The 23,080-nt window shown below is 44.2% G+C and overlaps 1 long non-coding RNA gene and 1 pseudogene across 1 annotated transcript; one reads left to right on the plus strand and one right to left on the minus strand.

The window, feature by feature from the left end:
* Positions 1 to 15,324: 15,324 nt before the first annotated feature.
* LOC122322978 lies at positions 15,325 to 20,741 on the minus strand (annotated as a pseudogene).
* A 188-nt stretch (positions 20,742 to 20,929) lies between these two features.
* Positions 20,930 to 21,309, plus strand: LOC122362614. Its single transcript, XR_006253138.1, has 2 exons — positions 20,930 to 21,068; positions 21,127 to 21,309. It is a non-coding gene; the product is annotated as an uncharacterized LOC122362614 (long non-coding RNA).
* The last annotated feature ends 1,771 nt before the right edge of the window (positions 21,310 to 23,080 follow it).

Raw genomic sequence — 23,080 nt, forward strand, 5'->3', positions numbered from 1 at the left:
TCCTAACGCTAAGCATTGCCTTAACCCTGCCCTAATTCTAACCTAACCTAGATCTAGCCCTAAACCTAACCCTAACCCTAATCCTAACCTAACCCTAACCCTAATCCTAACTCTTACTCTTACAGTAACCTGACCCTAACCCTAATCCTAACCCTAACTCTAACCCTAACCCAAACCCTATTTTTTTTTAAGTTAGGGTTACTTACTCTAACCATAACCAAAACCCTATTTTTTAAGTTAGGGTTACTTACTTTGGTGCTTTGATGCAACTTGTGTTGTTAAAAGTGCTATATAAATAAAAATGATTGATTGATTGATTTACTCTAACCCTAACCCTAGCCCTAAATCTAACCCTAACTCTAACCCTAATCCTAAACCATTTTACTGTAAAGAGCAAAGGTTTACTGGAAGATATATGCTCACTACTTATTTCTTCCCTAGCTGTAAATTAATTTAACCTTGTCCTAACCCTAACCCTAAACAAAACAAAAAAAATATTATTATTTACTTACCCAAATGCTAACCTGTCCTAAACCTAGCCTTAACCATAATCCTAACTCTAGCACTAACTCTAAATCCGATCTGGCTACAGAATCGCACCTTGTTGTGTTTTGTCACTTTCCTTATATACTCGGATCAGACAAAGAGATCCCAAATGTAGTTGTAAAAACATTTTGGTGTTTAGGTTCCTGTGCTCCAGGATTACACCTGGCTGAAACACGTTCAGAGACCCAAAAGGAGGACACACCTCTTTCCCAACAGAACACAGTTCTACCAAGTTCTTAATCTTTTTCATATATAAGTGATTACTGTGAAATTGAGACCAATTTACTAGTTGCACTGAGACCATTCAAATGAGACCAAACATGAAAGTGAAGAACAATAGGTTCATAAGACACATTATCTATAATGACTTGTTCCTAATGAACTTTAAACCGACTCTTTTGAGCAGAAGGAGGGGAAGCAGGAAGAGCAGAGGTGAGGAGGGTGTCATAAAAGCAACAAGGGGGGTGGTGTTGTTTACTCTCTTTTTGAAGTCCTTTTGTTTCTTTGGACATCCCTTCTCAGGATAGTCTTATTGCATTTACAGGTTTTGATTCAGCTCCTTACAGGATAGTAACCCTAGACCTAACCTTAACCCTTGCTGAAGCCTAAAGCTAACCGTATTTTTTTTTTTTTTTATTAAGTTAGGGTTACCTACCCTAAACCTAAGTCTAACCTTAACTATAATGCTGCCCTTACTCTAACCCTAAGCCTAGTCTCAACCATAACCCAGCCCTTACTCTAACCCTAGGCCTAGCCTTAACCATAACTTTGCCCAAACTCTAACACTAACCCTAGCCCTAACCCTAACCCTAACCCTAACCCTGTCTCTGCCCTAACTCTCACCCTAGGCCTAACCTTAACCATAACCCTGCCCTAAATCTGACCGTAGACCTAACCTTAACCATTACCCTGCCCTAACTCTAACTCTAACCCCATAATCCCTGCGCCAGCGGAAATCCTCGATGAGCGACGGATCCAGGACGTCCCGAGCCGGAATCCATGACCTCTCCTCAGGACCGTAACCCTCCCAGTCCACCAGGTATTGAAAACCTCTTCCCCTACGACGAACGTCTAACAATCTCCGGACAGTGTAGACCGGAGAACCATCCACTAGACGAGGGGGTGGGGAGGTGGGAGAAGAGGCATTAGTGTTAAGATGGGAGCGAATGACAGGCTTAACCCTGGATACATGAAAAACAGGGTGTACCCGACCAAGGGAGGAGGGTAACTTGAGCCTAACAACCACCGGACTGAGAACCTTGGTGATCTGGTATGGACCTATGAACCTGGGCGCCAGCTTGCAGAAGTCGCCTGAGAGGCAGGTCCTTGGTGGAGAGCCATACCTTCTGACCACAAATGTAGCAAGGAGCTGGAGTCCGATGACGGTCGGCTGCTGCCTTGGTGCGTCTAGAGGTCTGGGCCAAGACCCTCCTGGCCTTATTCCAGGTCTTACGACACCTCCGACAAAGGCTAGAGCAGACGGCACCGCAGCGTCGGGTTCCTGGATGGGAAACAAGGGGGGTTGATAACCAACAGAGCATTCAAAGGGTGACATACCTGTGGATGCCACTGGTAGAGTATTGTGGGCGTACTCTACCCAGGAAAGCTGCTGACTCCAGGAGGCAGGATTACGAAGTGCCAGGCAGCGGAGTGCTCTTTCAAGATCCTGGTTGGCTCGCTCACATTGACCATTAGACTGAGGGTGATAACCTGAAGACAGACTCGTAGAGGCCCCGATCTGTCGACAGAATTCTTGCCAAAACCGGGAGACAAACTGGGGACCCCGATCAGAAACCACGTCCGTGGGCAACCCGTGGAGCCGGAAGACGTGGTCGATAACCAGTAGCGCGGTCTCCTTGGCTGAGGGGAGTTTGGGAAGGGCAATGAAATGAACCGATTTTGAGAACCGATCCACCACCGTAAGGATGGCGGTGTTGCCCTTAGAGGGGGGGGGAGGCCAGTAACAAAGTCCAAGGCAATATGAGACCAAGGACGGGTGGGAATAGGGAGGGGACATAACAGACCTGACGGAGGCTGGTTAGAGGTCTTCGTCTGGGCACAGACTGAGCAAGCCAACACAAACTGCCTGACATCCTGGCCTATAGATGGCCACCAAAATCGTTGACGGATGGCTGCCAACGATCTCCTGACTCCCGGGTGACAGGTTAGCTTGGAGTCGTGACCCCACTGGAGAACTTCAGAGCGAAGGGGCTCAGGAACAAACAACCGACCCGCTGGACACCCCACAGGAACAACCACTCCTCGACCGGCCTCGCTGACAAGTCTCTCAATCTGCCAAGTAAGAGCCCCCACAACCACCCCATGAGGGAGGATCGGGTCGGTAGAAGCCGCTTCTCCGGGGGCTCAAAAGGCGAGACAAGGCGTCCAGGCTTGGCGTTCTTCGATCCGGCCGGTACGAGAGGGTGAACCTGAAGCGATTGAAAAAAAGTGCCCAGCGAGCTTGCCGAGAACTCAGCCGCTTGGCTGAACGGATATTCAAAATTTTTGTGATCCGTCCAGACCAAAAAAGGCTGAGTGGCCCCCTCCAAACAGTGACGCCACTCCCCAAGGCCAGCCTGACCGCCAGCAGCTCCTGTTGCCGATGTCGTAATTCCGTTCAGCAGGGTTCAGGCGGTGCGAAAAGAAAGCACAGGGATGTACTTTCCCATCCTGGGAGGAGCGTTGGGACAAGACAGCGCCGACCCCGACATCTGATGCGTCAACCTCAACAATGAATTGTCTCTTAGGATCTGGAATAGAGAGAACAGGAGCAGAGATAAACCGGGACTTAAGATTATCAAAGGCCTCCTGAGCCGAGGATTCCATACGAAGGTGACTTAGTAGAGGTGAGCGCAGTTAAGGGTGCAGCCACCTGGCCAAAATTCCTGACAAACCGCCTATAAAAATTGGCGAATCTCAGGAATCGCTGCAGAGCCTTTCTAGAGTCGGGTACCGGCCATTCGGCGACTGCCTTAACCTTGACAGGGTCCGGTTTAACCTCCCTTCGAAACAATGAACCCAAGGAATGAGACCGACTTGGCGTGGAACTCGCACTTCTCCGCTTTGACAAAGAGCTGATTCTCTAGCAAACGTTGGAGAACAAGGCGAACATGGTGGGTGTGTACCTGGAGAGAAGGGGAAGATGAGAATATCATCAAGGTACAGAAAGACAAAACGGTTAATCATGTCTCCCAACACACTGTTAACCATGTTCTGGAAGACAGCAGGAGCGTTTGTGAGACCGAACGGAAGGACCTGATATTCATAGTGTCCCGAGGGAGTGCTGAATGCTGTCTTCTACTCATCATCCTCCCGGATCCTGACTAGGTTGTAGGCATTGCAGAGGTCTAACTTGGTGAAGACCTTAGCTCCCTGCAAGAGCTCAAAAGCAGAAGACATCAAGGGTAAGGGGTACCTATTCTTAACAGTGATGTCATTGAGTCCCCTGTAATCAATACAGGGACGCAGAGAACCATACTTTTTAACAAAGAAGAAACCAGCACCAGCGGGAGATGAGGAGTGGCGAATGAGTCCATTACGGAGCGATTCCTGGATATAGGTGTCCATAGCCTCTCGTTCAGGAGCAGACAGGGAGAATAAACGTCCCCTGGGCGGAGAAGTGCCTGGGAGAAGGTCGATAGCACAGTCGTAGGGTCGGTGGGGAGGAAGGGATAGAGCTCGGGACTTGCTGAACACCCGACCCAGATCGCGGTACTCCACCGGAACGCCGGAGACATCCACCTCCTGATCCTGAGGAAAGGGAGACACAGAGACAGGAGAAGCAGCACCCAAACAAGACACATAACAAGACTTGTCCCAGGACAGAATTAAATTATGGGACCAATCAATGTGAGGACCATGCTGCCTCAACCATGGATGCCCCAAAACAAGACAAGCCTGTTGGGAGTCCAGGAGAAGCAGCACGATGTTTTCAAAGTGATTGCCCGACACGACAAGACTTACACAGGGAGTGGAATGTGTGATGGTGGAAAGTTTTTGGCCAGATAGTCCCCAGGCAGGAACAGGGGAGGTGAGAGGAATGGCTGGGATGCCCCAACTTTTAGCCGTCTGGACATCGAGGAAGTTGGCCTCGGCCCCGGAGTCAACCAGAGCCTCGCAGCTGTGAGAGGTTCCTAAACAGGTGATTACTGCTGGAAGGAGGGTACGAGAATAGGAGGAGGGCATAGGAGACGAACCCACTAGGACGCCCTGGTATCTTTTTAAAGGGCACGTAGAGACCCGGTGTCCTGAGTTGCCACAGTACAAACACAGTCCCCGAGCAAGACGATTTTGTTTCTCCTGAGCCGTGAGGTGGAGACGACCTAATTGCATTGGCACAGGGTCACTGGAGGGCAGGGATGGTAGGCGCTCGATGCTCTGGGAGTCCCTTGCTGACCATGGGAAAAGACGCTTTCGGCGAAGATGGATCCGGGCCTCGGCGCGCAATGCCAGGCTGATAAGATACTCTAGATCTGCTGGGGTCTCTGAGCCGCAATCTCATCCTGAATCTGAGGATCCAACCCCTCCCGAAACAAGGCACGCAGGGCTCCCTCATCCCACTTGCACTCGGCGGACAGGGTCTTGAACCTAATGAGGTAGTCAGTGACGGTTTGACTCTTCTGGCGGAGTCGAACAAGCTTAGCAGCCGCCTCATCTCCCCTGGACGGAACGGTCAAACAACCTCTTCATCTCAGTGCTGAACTTAACAAAACTGGAGCATATCTGTGACTGAGCATCCCACACGGCTGTCCCCCACGCTCGAGCCTTGCTGGTGAGAAGGGTGATGACGTAAGCCACCTCAGTTAGTTCAGAGACATAACGACCTGGCTGAAGTGCAAACACCAAAGAACATTGGGACAGAAAGGCTTGGCAGCAGTTCGGGTCCCCGTCATAAGGAGGTGGGTTGTTGGCATGTGGCTCAGGGTTGGAAGGGATGTGGGATGAGACTCGTATCTCCTGCTGAAGCTCTCGAACCCGGCCGCTAAATTAGCCACTTGAGAGGTGAGGGAATCAGTCATAACCCCCTGGTGGGCCAGAGCGGTATGGACATGGTTTTCTTCCGCTGGGTCCATGTTGGTCAGTCCGTACTGTCAGAACAGACGAGCAGACCCAATTGCAGAAGAAAAAAAAGAGTTTATTAGACAAACAAGGGTTTGAGTAATAGTCCAAAAAGGTGAATTCGCTGGCAGTCGACTCAGACACAATCCCAACTGCTGAGAGGTGGAGGATGGCTCATCAAGCGGACACAATTGGATGAGACGAAGGGTGAACCAGACCCAACCGGTGGGGTGGGAAAAAGGTGGCCGGTCCAAGCAGTGACTGGGGAGCCTCACACTGTGGCCACTTCCAACATCCACCCGCTAGAGGACCGAGACAGGTACTGGCACCCGGAGGTTGTCTTGTGAGAGGAGAGTCCTGCGCCACAGGTAAAAGGTGGGCTGGAGAGATGGGGCCAAAACGGGGGGAAAACGAGAAACTAACAAACAAAAAGCCAAAAAAACAAAAGCAGTACTAACTGAAGACAAGACTAAGACTAAGACTAAGACTAAGACTAAGACTAAGACTAAGACTAAGACTAACAAGACAGATCAGACAAGCAAACTGGTGTTCAGCGTCAGAACGAACAACATCAAACGACGAACTGACAAAGGACAGAAAACACAAGGAGATTAAGTAGGGAGGGTAATTAACAGAAATGGGGTGCAGGAGTGTGAAACAATTAGGGTTAACAAGAGGGGAGGAGTTAACAGCAAAGCACATGGTGAGCTGTCAAAACAAAGGCCATGTGCTTCAGGACAACAAAACACAAGACAAACACAACAGGATACTGCCAATCCCTGACAAAATCTAGAGCTAATCCTAACCCTCACATTTTTTTCCAAATTAGGGTTATTAACCCTAACCCTATCCCTTACGCTAGCCCTATTTTTTTTTATTAAGTAAGGGTTACTAGACCTGTCCTAACACTAATCCTAACCCTAACTCTGCCCTAACTCTAACTATCGCCATAAGCCTAACCCTAACTCTAGACCTAACTATAAACGTTACTGAACCCTAACGCTAACCTTAACGTTTTTATTAGGTTAGGGTTACTTACCCTAACCCTAACTCTCCCCTGTAAGGAGGTGAATCAAAACCTGTAAATGCAATAAGACTATTCTGAGAAGGGATATCCAAAGGAACAAAAAGACTTCAAAAAGAAAATAAACAACACACCCCCTCCCTGTTGCTTTTATGACACTCTCCTCACCTCTGCTCTTCCTGCTTCCCCTCCTTCTGCCCAAAAGACTTGGTTTAAAGTTTATTAGGAATAAGGCATTATATGTCATGTGTCTTATTATGTGTCTATTGTTCTACACTTTCACGTTTGGTCTCATTTGAAAGGTCTCAATGCAATTGGTAAATTGGTCACAATTTCACAGTAATCGCTTATATTATGGAGAAGATTAAGAACTTTTTGAGTCTATTGAGGAAATGGCTGCATTAAGGTAAGCAATCTATGGGGTAGCCTCTGACCAAGACCTGGACTAGCCCAGATGTGTCGTGAGTCTGTTCTGGCCAAACAAGGTCTCTAAGCAACCCAGACTCCTAACGAACGATAAGTCGAAACTAGGAAATATTATAGTTAATTAATGATCCAAATTTAATCACAACTAGAGGGATCAGCAGTTACATTTAAGTAAATATAACTAAAATCACGAAGGACTGGAGTCAGATAAATTTATGTATAAGGTCAGTACTATAATTGGAAACCCAAAAGATTAAGAAATATTAGTGATTGTTAACGAGATGCAAAGAAAAGGCCGAACACGCATTGACCTTCGACCAGGGCTTCTGGATTCCGTTCTGCAGGAAAAGGGGGACCCTTACATAAGGCTAACCCTAAATTTTCAATTAAGTTAGGGTTACTTACCCTAACCCTAGGCCTAACCTTAAACCTAACTCCCTCCCCTAACCCTAACCCTACTCCTGCCCTTACTGAAGCCTAACTCTAACACTAAAAGTTTTAATTAAATTAGGGTTACTTACAGTATTCCTTGGCCTAACCTTAACCCTATCACTGACCTAACTCTAACCTTTAGGTTTTTATCACTTTAGGGTTACTAACCCTAACCCTAGCCCTAATGTTTTATTGTTTAATGTTTTATGTTCTTAATGTTTTGTAACCCTAACCTTAAACCTCTCCTTCCTGAACCCTAACCTTAACCCTAATGTTTTTAAAAAGTTAAACCTAACTCTAACCCTAACCTTACCGAACCCTAACCTAATGTTTTTATTAAGTTATTGTTACTAACCCCACCCCTAAACCTAACATTACCCATACCCTGTCCTAACTCTAACTCTAAGCCTAACCGTAACCATAACCCTTAATGAAAACTAATACTACCCCTAAAGTTTTTATTAAGTAAGGGTTACTTACTCTAACCCTGGCCCTAACCCTAACTCTGCCCAAACTCTAACCCTATGCCTAACCTTAACCATAACCCTGCCCTCATTTTAACCTAATCCTAACCTAACCCTAACCTTTAACTTACTGAACCCTAACCCCAACATGTTTCAATTAAGTTAGTGTTGTTTACCCTAAACCTAGCCCTAATCCTAAACCTAACTCTAACCCTGCCCTATCTCTAGCCCAAACCTAAACCCTTACCCTAACCTAACCCTAATCCTAAACCATTTCACTAAACAGCAAAGGATTATTGGAAAACATATGGTCAGTACTATAGTTCTTCACTAGTTATAATTCATTTTACAGTAGCGAACTTGCCCACAAAAACTGACCAATGGCTAACTTCTAAGCAAAAATCAATGGTGAGAGTGATTCCTTTTTTGTGTTTATTTTTTGAATGTGACTGTGAAATGACAAAGCGGAAGAACTGTCCCTGGAATCAAATTTGTTATTGTTTTTATCACGTTAGGGTTACTAACCCAAACCCGATCTCTAACCCTAACCTAACCTAAACCTAAGCCTAACTCTAACCTCTAACCCAAACCCTTACCCTAGTTTTACCTTAATTTAGGTTACTTACCTAACCCTTGGCCTAACCAAAATTCTTTCTGTTTGCCACATTTCACACAATCTGTTCCAAACAAAGCCATGTTGGGCATCTCTTCACACAGCAGTGTTTCATTACATAACTAATAGACCTTCTTATGATTTATATATTAATTTCTAAAACATAAAAGCAGTTTCTAACTTTGTTCGTGAATTAATCAGCAATTTCTATCATTACATATATTTATTGGATCCTTTATTTTTATATGATTTATGTTTGTATGTGCAAATTATAATTAATTATATTTGTTTCTTAAAAAAGCCAGTGTATCATATGAAGTGTATTGTTTATATTCTGATACATTTATTAATGTCTCTGGGCTAAGCCCTGGATATCTACTCACTGTAGAACTGTCCCTGGAATCAAATGCAGTATAACGTTTTCATCATGTTAGGGTTGCAAACCATAACTTTAGCTCTAACCCTAATCCTAGCCTTAACCCGAACCCGTTTTACTGTAAACAGCAAAAAATTATTAGAAAATATACGGTCACTACTGTACTTCTTCACTAGCTGTAAATTTTCAGTAGCGTACTTGCTTGGAAAAAAACTGACCAATGGTTTTTATTATTTACTCATGAGGATACTTTGCTGAATAGTTTGGACTCACGTGCTGGTTGGTTCGGTGGTAACCTTTCTTTTTATAGAACAATGAGCTTTGTACAAATTGACTCATTTCAGAAGGTGGGGCATAGAGGCAAAATCAATAATGTATAATATATAAAAAAATAACGTGTTTTTGAAACTTAAACCGCATGAACACATTGTGTTGGAGTTGTGCATTGGTGTCCACCGGTACCAGGATTTACATCATGTCCACCTGGTGGACACAGAATGTTGGAATTGTGTATTGACATATATGCATCTGTGGCCCTTCAGTCTCAATTCAGTTTACTCTTTGTTCTAGGTCATAACATGACCTCCATATAATATCTTAGACTGGTAGACTGGTAAGGAGTGAAGATTCTGACGCACAAAATATATGTAGTTGATACGAACATGTTTGAAGTCCTTGTCATTCCTTTTTACTCATCTCACCCTGTCCTTTCCTATATAAATAAAGCAACTTGTGATCTGAGCTTCGGAGGTAAAAGAGGGAAACCTGCTTTTCTCCCGCTTGCAACCGACAGCGTAATCCTTGCAAGCTAAAAATTCAAAGAACTTGTCTTGTGTTTTATTTTGCTTGAGTTGATCCTTCCTGGTAAAGAGCCATTTGAGTGAAATAGTCTCAACATTTACTTGGTCCTTCGAGCTGGAGCCCAACAGGACAGAGTGGAGGAGGAGAGGACGAAGACGAGCTGAGAGATAGTCTCTGGCCAGAGCCAGGCAATAGCCACCTGATAAAAATCCACTCACGTGAATTCGAGTGGGGTCGGTGAATCTTCGTCTGGAAAAATCGACTTCTCCGGGCTGTCTGACGGGAGCCGTTGGAAGGACAACTGAATGCGCTGATCAGGTGATATACCTGTGTATTTTTACGAACGTTCAAGTGTGTGTGTGACTGCAGTATAATAGGTACCAGCTCGAGTTTGTAACCAGTGATTTACCTGTTTGAGTAAAGGATTTGTATCGACTCTGGAAGCTCAGTAATTAGATTTGGACAGAAGGGTCTGTCGACCAATTGTATGGGACATTGGGTTAAGTTAGAGCCAGGGGCTCTGGTGTCGAATATCGACAAAGTTGTTTTAAGCGTGCAGGGTATGAATGGTATGAATGGTATGAATGTGTTGTATGAATGTCATTGTAAGTCATGAGGATTTACGGTGAATAAGTTTGTTGTTGTTTAGGAATAACACAACTGATATTTCTCCCCACTAGAAAGGGTGTTGTGTTATTCAAACATAGAAAATTATATTGGGTTTGAGTCAAAATTGAAAAGTTGGTTCTGTTCAGACGGCTGTATCCGCAGACAAATTAGTGTCTGTAAAAGCTTGGTGCAGTGGACGATCTGATCAGACGTGTGACTAATTGTTGACTCTTACCAAAAACAAATATGGGCGCAGAAAATAGTAAATTAACGGGAGATCCAAAGTTTATGCATACATATTCGGCAGACAGTGTGCGATACCTGTATGAGTGGAATAAAAAATATGACTTCAGTGGTAAATTAGTCAAAAGGGACTGTTCTTTCTTAATAAATAGAATAAAGGTTGATTGATTTATCCTTAGCCAAGGGAAAAAAGGTTGATCTGCCAACGAAGTGGCAAGAGCAGGCAGATAAAAGACAGGAGAGAGTAGAAGAGAAGAAAAGACAGAAACAAGAAAAATTGATTGCAGTGCAGAAAGAAGAAGCATTGTATGAACAAGAAAGGTTAAAAGCAGAAAGAGCAGCCAGAGGCCAGGAGATGGCTGCAGCAGCTCAACGAGAGGAGCTGAGAAAGCAGAAAGAACAAAGCGATGTGCGAGCAAAAGGAAAAGGAAAAGGGACAAAAAAAATCATGACCCATCCAAGATTACTGAATTCAGCCCCCCTTGCACTAGAAGAAATACACCTTATACTGAAGCAACCTCTCTGCTAGGGAAGATTAAGGTAGAAGCAGGGTATAAAAAGACCCTTGAACTCATCACTGTCACGTCTCTGGACTCTGTTTATTGTTTTTGTCTCATGCCATGTATAATTGTATAATTGTCTTCACCTGCTCCTGTTAATTTAGTCAGTTTCTGTGTGTATTCAGTCCTGTGTGTCCTGAGTTCACGTTGTCCGATCGTTGATGTCCTTACATGGTTTTTGCCCTGCCTGCCTGTCTATATGTATTTTGCCCATTGAGAAGATTAAATCGGTTTAAGTTTATTGTAGCTCTCGAGTGCTCCTTAAAGTCAAACCAACCAAACGTGACAATCACACCTTTCATCAGATTCAGATTTTATTTTCCCAGCCATCAAGGTGGCTAATCCACATTATGGTGTAGATGACGATGAAAATAGATACCTTCACGTGTACCGCCCATGGTCAGCCCAGTAGATGCAGTAGATGGACTTGGTCAATTTGAGGATACCACTGCGTGGTTAGAGAATTTTAACCAACTGATATTAGAGACACCCTGTCCTTTCCTATATAAATAAAGCAACTTGTGATCTGAGCTTCGGAGGTAAAAGAGGGAAAAGTCTCGGTTACGTATGTAACCCTCGTTCCCTGAAGAAGGAATGGAGACGTCACGCCGGATGACCGACGCGAATTGGGATCTCGCTTCGAGAGACCAATCTACTTCGAGTGTATCTAAACAAGCCAATTGAAGATTGTCATGCGCTAATCGCATCCAGCTGCCACTGATCACAGCGCGGGTATAAATAAGCAGCGGGTTTTCGCTGAGGAGCCGAGCTAGTGACCCGGCCCCTTCAGCAGAGGTGCAGCACCGTGGCGACGGGACATGACGTCTCCGTTCCCTTCTTCAGGGAACGAGGGTTACATACGTAACTGAGACGTTCCCTTTCAGTCGATCACTCCGAGTCACGTCGGATGACTGACGAATTGGGATCCCTAACAAAACGCCATGGATGCTGCCTCTTCCAGTGTCCTGTGGGAGCCCACAAGCCCCTCAGTCTATCGGCGTAGGCCGGGGCTCGACCACAAGAAGCCAGCTACTTTTGTAAACACTACCCATTAGTAAGACTGGAACACTGGGAAATGTCCCACGTTCTAGTGAACAGGGACGTGCGGAAGTGGACCTTCCCGTAGGAGGTCTCGGAACGAAAATACATATGGACAGTATTTCAGTTTGCATATATGGAAAATTGGAGGTGATTGAACCCTCTTAGATTGGCAGAAGGTCTGCCGGGGAAACACAGGGCTCTATGGCTATGCCGTGGAAATACACACAAAAGTCCTCTTGGGGTACTTTACATAGCTCCCAGCCCTCACCGGTTCTCACAGATTCAACACTCGTGGCCGGTCCGAAGCGGGGTCTGAGTGTGTGCAACTCTTACCTGCATCCCCGCAGAAGTGAGGCTGGTAGGCCATTGGTTTGTCCTCCCAGTCTTCCCACTGCTGCATATTAGCCCAAGAAGAGAGCGCGAGTGTGATGAGGAACTAGCCCGCTCAACTCCTTGCTCTCCCTGGGGACCCAGAGACAGAGGAAACTGCCCTTGTCGAGGTTTTAGGTAGCACTGACCATGAGGTCAGCGGCAAGATTTTCCACCCGGCAGAGCAGCTCCCTCCATCCCCGGATCTGAGGGCCTCTTGCACCTGCGCTTTCCTCCAGGTTTGGCAGGAGCCTGGACAGGCTGGGTGGTTGCTGGGCACCCTCGGCGAAGAGCTGGCTGAGGCGGCCATCGGCGGCTGGGTGGAGGCAGCAGCTGCACGCCGAGTCACGATGTTTCTTTTTTCCTAGTCACCTCAGTCTGCTTCTGGGCAGCGGAGAACTTCTGGGCAAAGTTCTCCAATGCATCGCCGAAGAGGCCGGTCTGGGACATGGGGGCATTCAAGGTTTCACCGTATACCCCCTGGCTGCACCGCTGGAAGTGCAAGCTCCTCATGCACTTCCGGGAAGAAAGGTACCAGGATGGGGCCCTGAGAACCAGCGCGAGCCACCCTTAAATACCAATAATCCAGCCTCAAGGGCCCGGGAAGCGGTGGAGGTTTCCACTTGATCCCGATCACCTCGGCGGCCTGGGCAAGCATAGCCACCATTTCTATGTCTGTATCCAGTATTCAACACCTGGTAGACGCAGAGCAACCCGGATCTTCACTTCCAGATATGTCTGGCTCACCTTCCGATGCAGCGATTGACTTCTGATCATCAGGGGGAGCCCAAGAGCACCAAGTCGAGCAAACAAGCCCCGCCCCCTTTTTTCAAGGTGACAGAGCCCGCCCAATACTCCGAGATGACCACCTCCCCGCAAGGAAATGGTTCATCCACAACTGCCACCTCAGTGTGCTAAGCCCAGGCACACGAGGCAACGATTGTGACCACCTAACGCCAGGTAACAACCGCATCCAGAAACACACGGGTGTACGTCGTCTAAAGCAAGACCCACGCTATCTTCCAAGACGCGTCGAGTTTGCCAGACGTAACGTCGTCTTAAAAAAGACGCACCCGCAAATGCTCTTTTAGTGCTGAGGCAACAGGGGATAGCCGTTTTGCACACAAACAGGGGGGTAGTGCAGCCTGATTGAGGCAATCCACTCGACGCAGGAAATCGACCTCCGCTGAAACGCCGTGCTCCAACACTAGTAGATCGTCTTTGGAGCAGAACAGTCACGCTCGGCTCCGAAGCGGAAAGCTGAATATGCGCTGCACCCGTTGCTTATTTATACCCGCGCTGTAATCAGCGGCAGCTGGATGCGATTAGCGCATGCCAATCTTCAATTGGCTCCTTTAGATACACTCGAAGTAGATTGGTCTCTAGAAGCGAGATCCCAATTCGACGGTCTTCCGACGTGACTCGGAGTGACCGACTGAAAGGGAACCTGCTTTTCTCCCGCTTGCAACCGACAGCGCAATCCTTGCAAGCTAAAAATCCAAAGAATTTGTCTTGTATTTTATTTCGCTTGAGTTGATCCTTCCTGGTAAAGAGCCGTTTGAGTGAAATAGTCTCACCACATTGCATTACACCAAATACACAAATGAATGTTCCTTTTAGAGACATCAATTGATCCCTTTAAATTAAAGCTAAAATAATTTTAAATAAAAATATTTATCCGTCATTAAGATGCATGCTTTGAATGTGTGCACATGGGTGATTATTTATTAATTTATTATGTACTTTTCAAAATTAGTTACAAAACAGTTGCTCCTAACAACATGGATAGGAAATATCGATTTCAAATAGTGTTGCATTGTGTTGATTTGTGCGTTTATCATCTTCCACATTTCATCAGTCATTTCTATCTGCATGTTATTCAGAGCTGTAGTCGGTTTCATTTGTCCATATAAGCCATTTCCTGGGTCTTCCTTGCAAAACACAAATTACAGTACTAGGGTTATGCTCACTGAGTGCAATTCTCCTTTATTCTGCAAAGTGGCACTGTTTAAAACATAATGACAATGTTATTTGTGACTCATAATTAGTGCAAATATTTTTCTGGCTTGAGTCGCTTTACTGCTGAGCAATTATTGTACATAATGAAATGTAAGTGTCACTGTCATTTGATGGTGGATGAAAATGTTTTTGAAGATGCTGAAAATTATAGTTTTTAGTATATATTGAAATCTTGAATATGAAGTTTTCTATGCTTTTCTATTATTATTATTATTATTATTATTATTATTATTATTATTATTATTATTATTATATTTAATTGTTCTTAAAATATCAGGAGAGTTTGCTATTGCAACCATTAGATCTGGGTAAGTCTGGGTTGCTAAAGACATGAATAATTATTTGCGAAATATTCATGCAGTTTAAATTCTTAAAATGTCTTACATTTTACAATATTAAACCTTAATTAATAATTTAGTAGTCAACAATTTAAATGATGGGGTCTTAATTACAACAAAACACATCAGCATGTTATCTCTGCCATACACTACTGATCTGAAGAGAATGCCATGTTGTGCTTTTAGTCCTGGTCAGATAGATTAGATAGATAGATTAAAGTAACGTTAGCTCTCTTAACTGTTCCTGCAATATTTCTATTTGAATTATTAACTTTAATTCTACCTAAAATTAACATTATCACTGGAAAAAAATATTTAGCATTGTCTTTTGCTTAACTTAAGCAAAAGACAGAAGAAATAACCTTATAATTCCAAGGCGATGATTGAGCAAGGAATTAAGATGTTCTATTTCTCAGTAGGACCTAGAAGTTGTTTTCCCATAATATTTTTCTTTGTATTTTGTTCAGGTTTAAGCAAAATAATATAACATTTAGGTGCAAATATGCAGAATAATAAACCAAAGCTTGAGGCTAAAATAGCAAATATCTCCACAGCAACTGTAAATTTTCCAGGAGAACTTACATAAGCTGGAATAAATGTTATCCATACAGCACAGAATATCAGCATACTGAATGTAATGAATTTGGCTTCATTAAATTTATCAGGCAGCTTGCGCGCAGAAAAGACAAAATAAAGCACAAGGCAGCAAGTAGGCCGATGTAACCCAGCACGGCCCAAAACCTATATTAGAACCCAAATTACACTCAAGAATGATTTTTCTTTATAATATTTCATATTTTTGTAGGGAAATGGAGAGATATTGTTAACCAAAGCACACATATAAGGACCTGTATTAGTGTAAAGATAAGAACACTGAGTCGTTGTTGTACAGGCCCAAACCATTTCATGACATTTCTTCCTGGAAGTGTAGCTTTAAAGGCCATTAAGACCACTATTGTTTTTCCCAGAACACAGGAAATACAGAGGACAAAAGTGATGCCAAATGCTGTGTGACGAAACATACAGGACCACTCAGTAGGCCGACCAATGAAAGTAAGTGAACAGAGGAAACAAAGAGTCAAAGAGAAAAGCAGTAGAAAACTCAGCTCTGAGTTGTTGGCTTTGATAATAGGGGTGTCCCTCTTGCTGTAAAATAGAATTGCCACAAGCACAGTTATTCCTATTCCAAATAGTGAGAAAAAGACAAGCACTATACCCATAACTTCTGTGAATGAAAGAAACTCTAAATTCTTTAACACACAATTATTTTTTTCAGCATTAGACCAGTATTCACTGGGACACTGCTTGCAGTTATTTGAATCTGGAAAGGAAGATATAATTACTAGTTAAAGACAGAAGAAAACAATATTTTTTTGAACAGTATAAAAGCAACTAACCATTTCTCTTCAGAACTTTAAGATGAACTGAAGATTACCTGTCTCATTACTGATTTCTCCTTCTGCACATGGAATACAGTCATAACAGCAGACAGGTCTTCCTTTTTGGACAGCCTTCCTAGTGCCTGGGGGGCAACTGTCGCTGCACACAGATTTTGGCTTCTGCAAAAATTAAAAAAATATACATATATCATGATCAGAATATAGAGGGACTATATTACATAAAGATCTTAAATTTATAATCTTCTGTTAAATAACAATGATGATAAAATTTAGGATAACTCCAATGGTGTCGTATCTTCAGAAACTTTTTGAATTCCAACTGCATGCTGATATTCTGTGCTGTATTAATAACATTTATTCCAGCTTATGTAAGTTCTCCTAGAAAATTTACTTTAGCTGTGGAGATATTTGCCATTTTAGCTTCAAGCTTTGGTTCACTATTCTGCGTATTTTCACCTAAATGTAATACAATCCTTTAAAAAAAGAGAAATGCATACATATTGTGGAAAAATATATTCTATCAGATATCAGATATTCAAACAGTATTTAATGAATTCACACAAAGGATAATATACAGCACACACACGTAGAAAACACAAAAAAGCAGTCCAACGGTATGAAAGTACTCTCCCCTCCCCAAAGGCATATAGGAACAAGACAAGGAGTCAAGGAGGAGTGAAGTCCCAAGGCGGTAGATGGTCAATGACTGACCAAGGTGCGGCTCGAGGGATGAGGGACTTGTGGACGAGGGTCCTGATGGACTAGTGGACTGGTGGGCCACAGTGGAGATAAGGGAGTTAGGAGCCATAGTGGAGCTGATTGGGCGACAGGCCGAGGCAGAGTCCGGGATTTAAAGGCTGGGGGTAGAGACAAGGGAGACAAGCCAGAATGCTGCTAGGCCAGCTGGCAGGCTGGCAGACCCACTGTGATCCCAAAGAGCTGAAAGGCTGACAGGAAGCAGTAGTTGAGGAGCTGCAGAGCCAGAGGAGACAGGAGGGGGCAGGAGAAGGAGGGTGGGTGGCTATTTGTAAGCATTAAGGTTTTCAGGAATGGTGTGTGATACCCATGCATACCGGATCAAAACTTCTAGGACCGCGAGGACAACAGACATGGGAATAACCTTCAGTTCAGAAGAGGGTGGGAGGAGAATGGGCATGTCTGCATATAAATCTTTGCCCTCAATCTTGAAAAGAGACTTCATCAAAGGCTGTAATGTTGTTGTTTGTTTGTTTTGTTTTGTTCCAACTGCACATGTGTAATGTACTTGGGTTTTTCAAAAAGAACATTGAGCAGTGAGCACAGTTAAAATCTAAAATTACTTTAAATGAAAAAGGTGTCAATATTCCTGAAAAAACTGACATATACCACACATCCTGATATTGCTGATTCTATGTGTTCCTGGGTCAACATTTCTATCCAAAAATGTAATTTTCACCATATCTTTACACCTAAACCTAACTTTACCAATGAGTAATTCCTAAAATCAGAAAAATTATAGATGAATGACACTGATATACAAGCACTGATTTTAAGCCTAAACTTTAAACTGGTTGTTCAGATCTGATTGGTTCATCACAATGTTGTTAATCACAATGAGTATCCATGACACTTTTTTGGTCAAAAAAGATGTTGATCCAGGAACATGTCAAACTTAGCAAAATCTTGTTCTGCACAAGTATTTAAGACTATTTGTTTAATTATTAATTTAGATACTGATGTTGTCAAGCATGTTTCATTCATAATGTTCCTTTAACCAGCGTAAAATTGTATACTGGTATTGTTCTTCATTTTGTGTCATGACATCATAAAATGTAGTCTAAGGACACTGTTTATCCCTATTTATCACTCTGTTTTCTAAACAATTCAGAAATGAAACTCTTCATGCAATAAAATGCATTAGAAATACATAGACTACAATGAATGAATATGAATAAATATTTTTAAAGTAGCACAAACATGTTATAGGTATTTACCTGCAACTGTCCTCCAGCCCAAATTATATTTTTTGTATCAAGCACTAAGTGTTGGAGAGGAGGAATGGAGGCATCATAGTATCCTACAGATTTGAACTGGAATAATCCATCAGAGTCTCGCTGCCAGTTCACAACTTCATATTGTGCGACTGCACCACCACTGCTGTCAAACCACACTTGATCTCCCATCTTTATGGTGAAATTTACATTTTTCAGAGCCTGAACCACCTAGTCAAAAAAAAAAAGAACATTTTTTTAATTTTTAACTTTTTAAAAATGTTTTGAACAGAAGACCATTTTAGCAAATCAGCTCTCTGTATTCAGGTCAGGGGACAAAGCAAGACACGGTAGCTAAAAGGAATTTCATCAAAGCTATGTAAAATGATTAGAATGATCATTAAAAAAAAAAAAAAAAAAAAAACTTCTGCAGGTTATAAAAGGAAAATAAATGCTGAAACGTTTTCCTGGAACCTTTGCAAAAGTAGCGTGTTACAATGGTGAGGAAGAGCTCTGTCTATTTTGTGTAATCACATCAATACAAACTATGATCACAATAACAACAACATTTGTCAGGCATCTACATCGTAACTGTACATTGAGAGATTACAAAGAAGTGTAAGAGATTACAAGTGTTTTTCTTAGTTTTTTTAACTCTAAAAAGTCTAAAACAGGAAATGTGGAATATTTTTTAAGTTACCTGTATAACTTAAGTTTTATAACTTACTCAAAACAACTCAACTGCAGTTTGATTTATTAAAAATCATAAAAATTAAAATATTAAAAAATCTAAAAAATATATGAATTAAAATAAGTTATTGGTATTTGCAAATTAACTCTTTTATACTAATATATATATATATATATATATATATATATATATATATATATATATATATATATATATATATATATATATATAGTAATAAAACTAATGTTTTTTCTTTTGTTCCCTTTATTTTTGTTTATCTTTGTCTTTTACCTCATGTGGTTGTATTGTCAGGCTTTTCTCACAACCTTCTTGTTCCTTGCACTTGAGTAAACTGTTTAGCGAATGAGCTACAGCATGAACTGCTTTGTAGACATTGCTTGCATATCTTTGTTCAGCTACATCTTCATTGATGTTTTTTAGTGCAAGTAGATCCTCATATCTGTTGCAGTTTAATGCATATTGAGAAGAATTCCTCTCACTTTGTGAGCATGGAAAAGCTGTATCCCAAAAATTTTTTAGAACATAATCTGCAAACCCTTCAATATTAATTTTTCTTACTGCAAATCCAAGTGACCCTCCCAGTGAATGAAAACTATTTGTAGTAATGTAATTCTTTGAAGTTATCCATGACTCCACACCAATCATTTGAAATCCTGTAATATTCTGAATACTTAACTGATCAATAAGTAAGCCCATCTCAGCAAATGAAACAAATGCAACAATCACTTTTGCTGTGCCTTTTTTAATTGTGTCTACCACTTTTTTTAGTTTTTCTGTCTCTGTTCGGTAGAATTTCACAGAGTATTCTATGCAGATACCCTCCTCTTGGGCTATTTTAAGAAATACAGCCATTCCATTGTTTCCATAGTCATTGTCACTGTTCACAGCTCCAACCCAAGACCAGCCAAAGTGCTTGACTATGTATGCAAGTGCTCTGCTCTGGTGGTAGTCACTAGCAATAGTCCTGAAGAAAGAGGGGTAATCTTTCCTATTACTGAGACATCCACATGTAGCTGAGGGACTTATCTGAAACAGTAAGCACAGAAAACAATGATACAGTCATATGTTAACTGTCAAACACTTTGTATTACTGCTGCTTACCACTGGAATTTTAAAAGGCCCTGTAGTTCTGGACAGAATCACTGTGGCAGAAGATTCTGATTCTCCTATGATAGCATGTAAAGGAGGTAGTCCATTGCATTTGTCTCCTGGTCCAAAGTCCTGACCATTCATCACTCCAATAGTTGCACTCATTGTAGATAATCTTGATCCACAAGTATCATATATTCGATATCCAATAGAAACATTTGGAAGCAAAGTTTTACTCCTGTTAATTTCCTCAATTGCGAAGATCATGATTTGTGCCAGACGAAAATCTCTTACATTCACGCTGTAAAATGAAACATTGAATTAGTAGACTACACTAAATTATTAAACAACATAAGATGGAGAATAAAGGATAATTCTATATTTTTGCATATGCTTTAAACTCAAAACACAATAAAAGGAATTTCTAGATGCTGCTTTAAACCTTGAGCATAACAGATGTTGAGGTTTTTGTATAAACTCAAAAGAAGGTAATTTTTCCTTTCTGTGGATTGCAAAAATCCCTCCAATAGTTAAATCGCCATGTTTGGAAAGCAGCGGGTAGTTAGGGTCTCCCATTGTTTGACAAGGAGTGTTTTCTGCCTTTGTATGAAGCTGATAGAAAAGGAGGAGTATGCACAGGAAGAGAATCATGTTAGTGCTCTACAGGAAATACCAAATGCAAATGGTCTGATACAGAATTTGTACTCTTATAGACCTATTTGATATGGTTGAATGAGTGAGAACATAGCCAATGATTTTTTTGACCAAAATAGATTTCTCATGCTGTCAGAAGTATGGTGTGTGTGTGTGCGCATGTGTATGTGTGAGTGTGTATATTGTGACGGGCGTCCCGATCTACCATCAGCGTTGCCCTGGGAATAAACCACGAGCACCTGGAAAAGCCACTGATCACCGGACTCGCCGCACCTGGAGCTCGTTTGCCGGTGGCCAGATAAGCCACGTCAGGCTCACACTCCGGTGAGCTACCACACTCCTACATGCTGTCTCTGACTGTTATCTCTTTTGTATCTTCTAGAAGCCAGTCCTTGAACCGCGACACGGAGCTAATTCCCCCAAGATTCACCGTTGCCGTACTCACCGACTGCACCCTGAGCACCGAGCACCCAGAAGATAACGCCACTGACAGCGATTGTGCACCGGCTCACCATTCACGTATCACATATTGTTAAATAAACGTGCCCTCCGGGGTTCAAACGCCTCTGTTTGTGCTGTGCTTCATCCGCCCCGTGACAAGTGGTGGAGAATGCGGGCATGTTGAAGCACTCACAAACAAGCGAAACAAAGAGAAGAAAGCGAAACTTTACGCCGCGGACGCCATTTTGTTTAAAGGGCACCTACCTCGACTCATCTTTTTTTTCTTCTCTTTGTCCCCCTCCAGCTAAGCGCTCGCGACCCGGCCAGGAGATGGAGGAGCTGCTACAGCAACTCACGGAGGTGTCCCTTCGACAGCAGCAGATTGTGGAACACCTGGCGAACCGACAAGGGCAGCTCGAGCAGGAGCTCGCTGCCCAGAGTGCTGCCGCTCGACCGCGCCCCGCCGTGCCCGATCCCCGCGTTCAAGCAGCGCAACTCTCCCGAAAATGACCAGCCATGACGACCAGAGATTTTTATACAGATGTTTGAGAATGTCGCCACACGGAAGGATGGGATCGCCGAGATTGGGCACGCGCGCTGGCCCCGCTGCTAACTGGAGAAGCTTCTACGCCATGCCGGCCGACCTGGCTATCAATTATGACGACCTGAAACGGGAGATCCTCGGAAGGGTCGGTCTATCTCCGATCTGCGCGGCCCAGGGGTTCTTTGACTGGGCGTTCCAACCACGCCGACCGGCCCGGGCTCAAGTCGCCGAGCTCACCCGACTGGCCCAACATTGGCTACTGGATCAGGACCCGACCCCCGGCCAGATCGTCGAGAGGGTGGTCATCGACCGGCTCTTGCGGGCTCTTCCCCGAACCTACCGCCAGGCGGTCGGCATGCGCAATCCCCGGACGTCCTCAGAGTTAGTGGAAGCGGTCGAGCTGGCTGAAGCGGCACTCAAGAGGGAAGCCGGGGAGCGAGCGCCACCTTTTCCCCGGAGGGCACCCCAGGAGCAGCGCGCGCCGGAGGGCACCTGGCGGCCAGTAGAGCGGGCGGCGGGCCCTGCAGTAAAGGACGAGCCCATGCCCACAGAAACTTCTACCACCCCAGCTTGGGGCCCCCAGGCCTGGCTAGCGGGCTGTGGGTTACACCAGGAGGTGCCCCACAAAGCGCCGGCCGTCCCCATCATCTTAAACGGACGCAAGTTGGACGCCGTTCTGGACTCTGGCAGCGTTGTCAGCCTGGTCCAGTCCCGCCTGCTGCCTCCCGCCCACGCCCAAAACGCCTGCCGATAACCTGTGTCCATGGGGATACCAAGAAGGTCTCACCCGCTGGGTCAAAATAACCACAGCAGGCGGAAGCTGGAACCTGGAGGTAGGCCTCATCCAAGACCTGCCGGTGCCGGTGATCCTCGGGCGGGACTGGCCGGGCTTCCCGGAGGCTCTCAAGACCGCTGCCCGGGCCGACAACCCATCCAAGCCGCCGGAGAAGAAGAGAGGGGCCCGCCGCCAGACTGCACTCATAACCTCCGACAGCGGGAGAGATGGTGAGTCCTCCTAACGCTAACGTATTCTTTGATGTGTTTCAGCAGGTTACTGGAGGGGGCTCATTCGGTCGGGCTCAACGGGACGATGACAGGCTAAAACACTGCTGGGATCAAGTGCGCTTCCTCGAGGGAGAGGAAGTCCGGCCCGGCCCCCATCCTCTCCCGCACTTCATCGTGGAGAACGGTTTGCTCTACTGTGTTGCCCAGCGAAGGGGGGAGGAAAAACGTCTGTTGGTGGTCCCGAAATCAAAGGTGGACACTATATTGGAACTGGCCCACGCCCATCCATTGGCGGGACACTTAGGGGCCGCCAACACCACCCAAAGGATCCGGGACCGTTTCCACT

This window comes from Puntigrus tetrazona, chromosome 18 (assembly GCF_018831695.1).
Source record: "Puntigrus tetrazona isolate hp1 chromosome 18, ASM1883169v1, whole genome shotgun sequence".
Classification (NCBI taxonomy): Eukaryota; Metazoa; Chordata; class Actinopteri; order Cypriniformes; family Cyprinidae; genus Puntigrus; species Puntigrus tetrazona.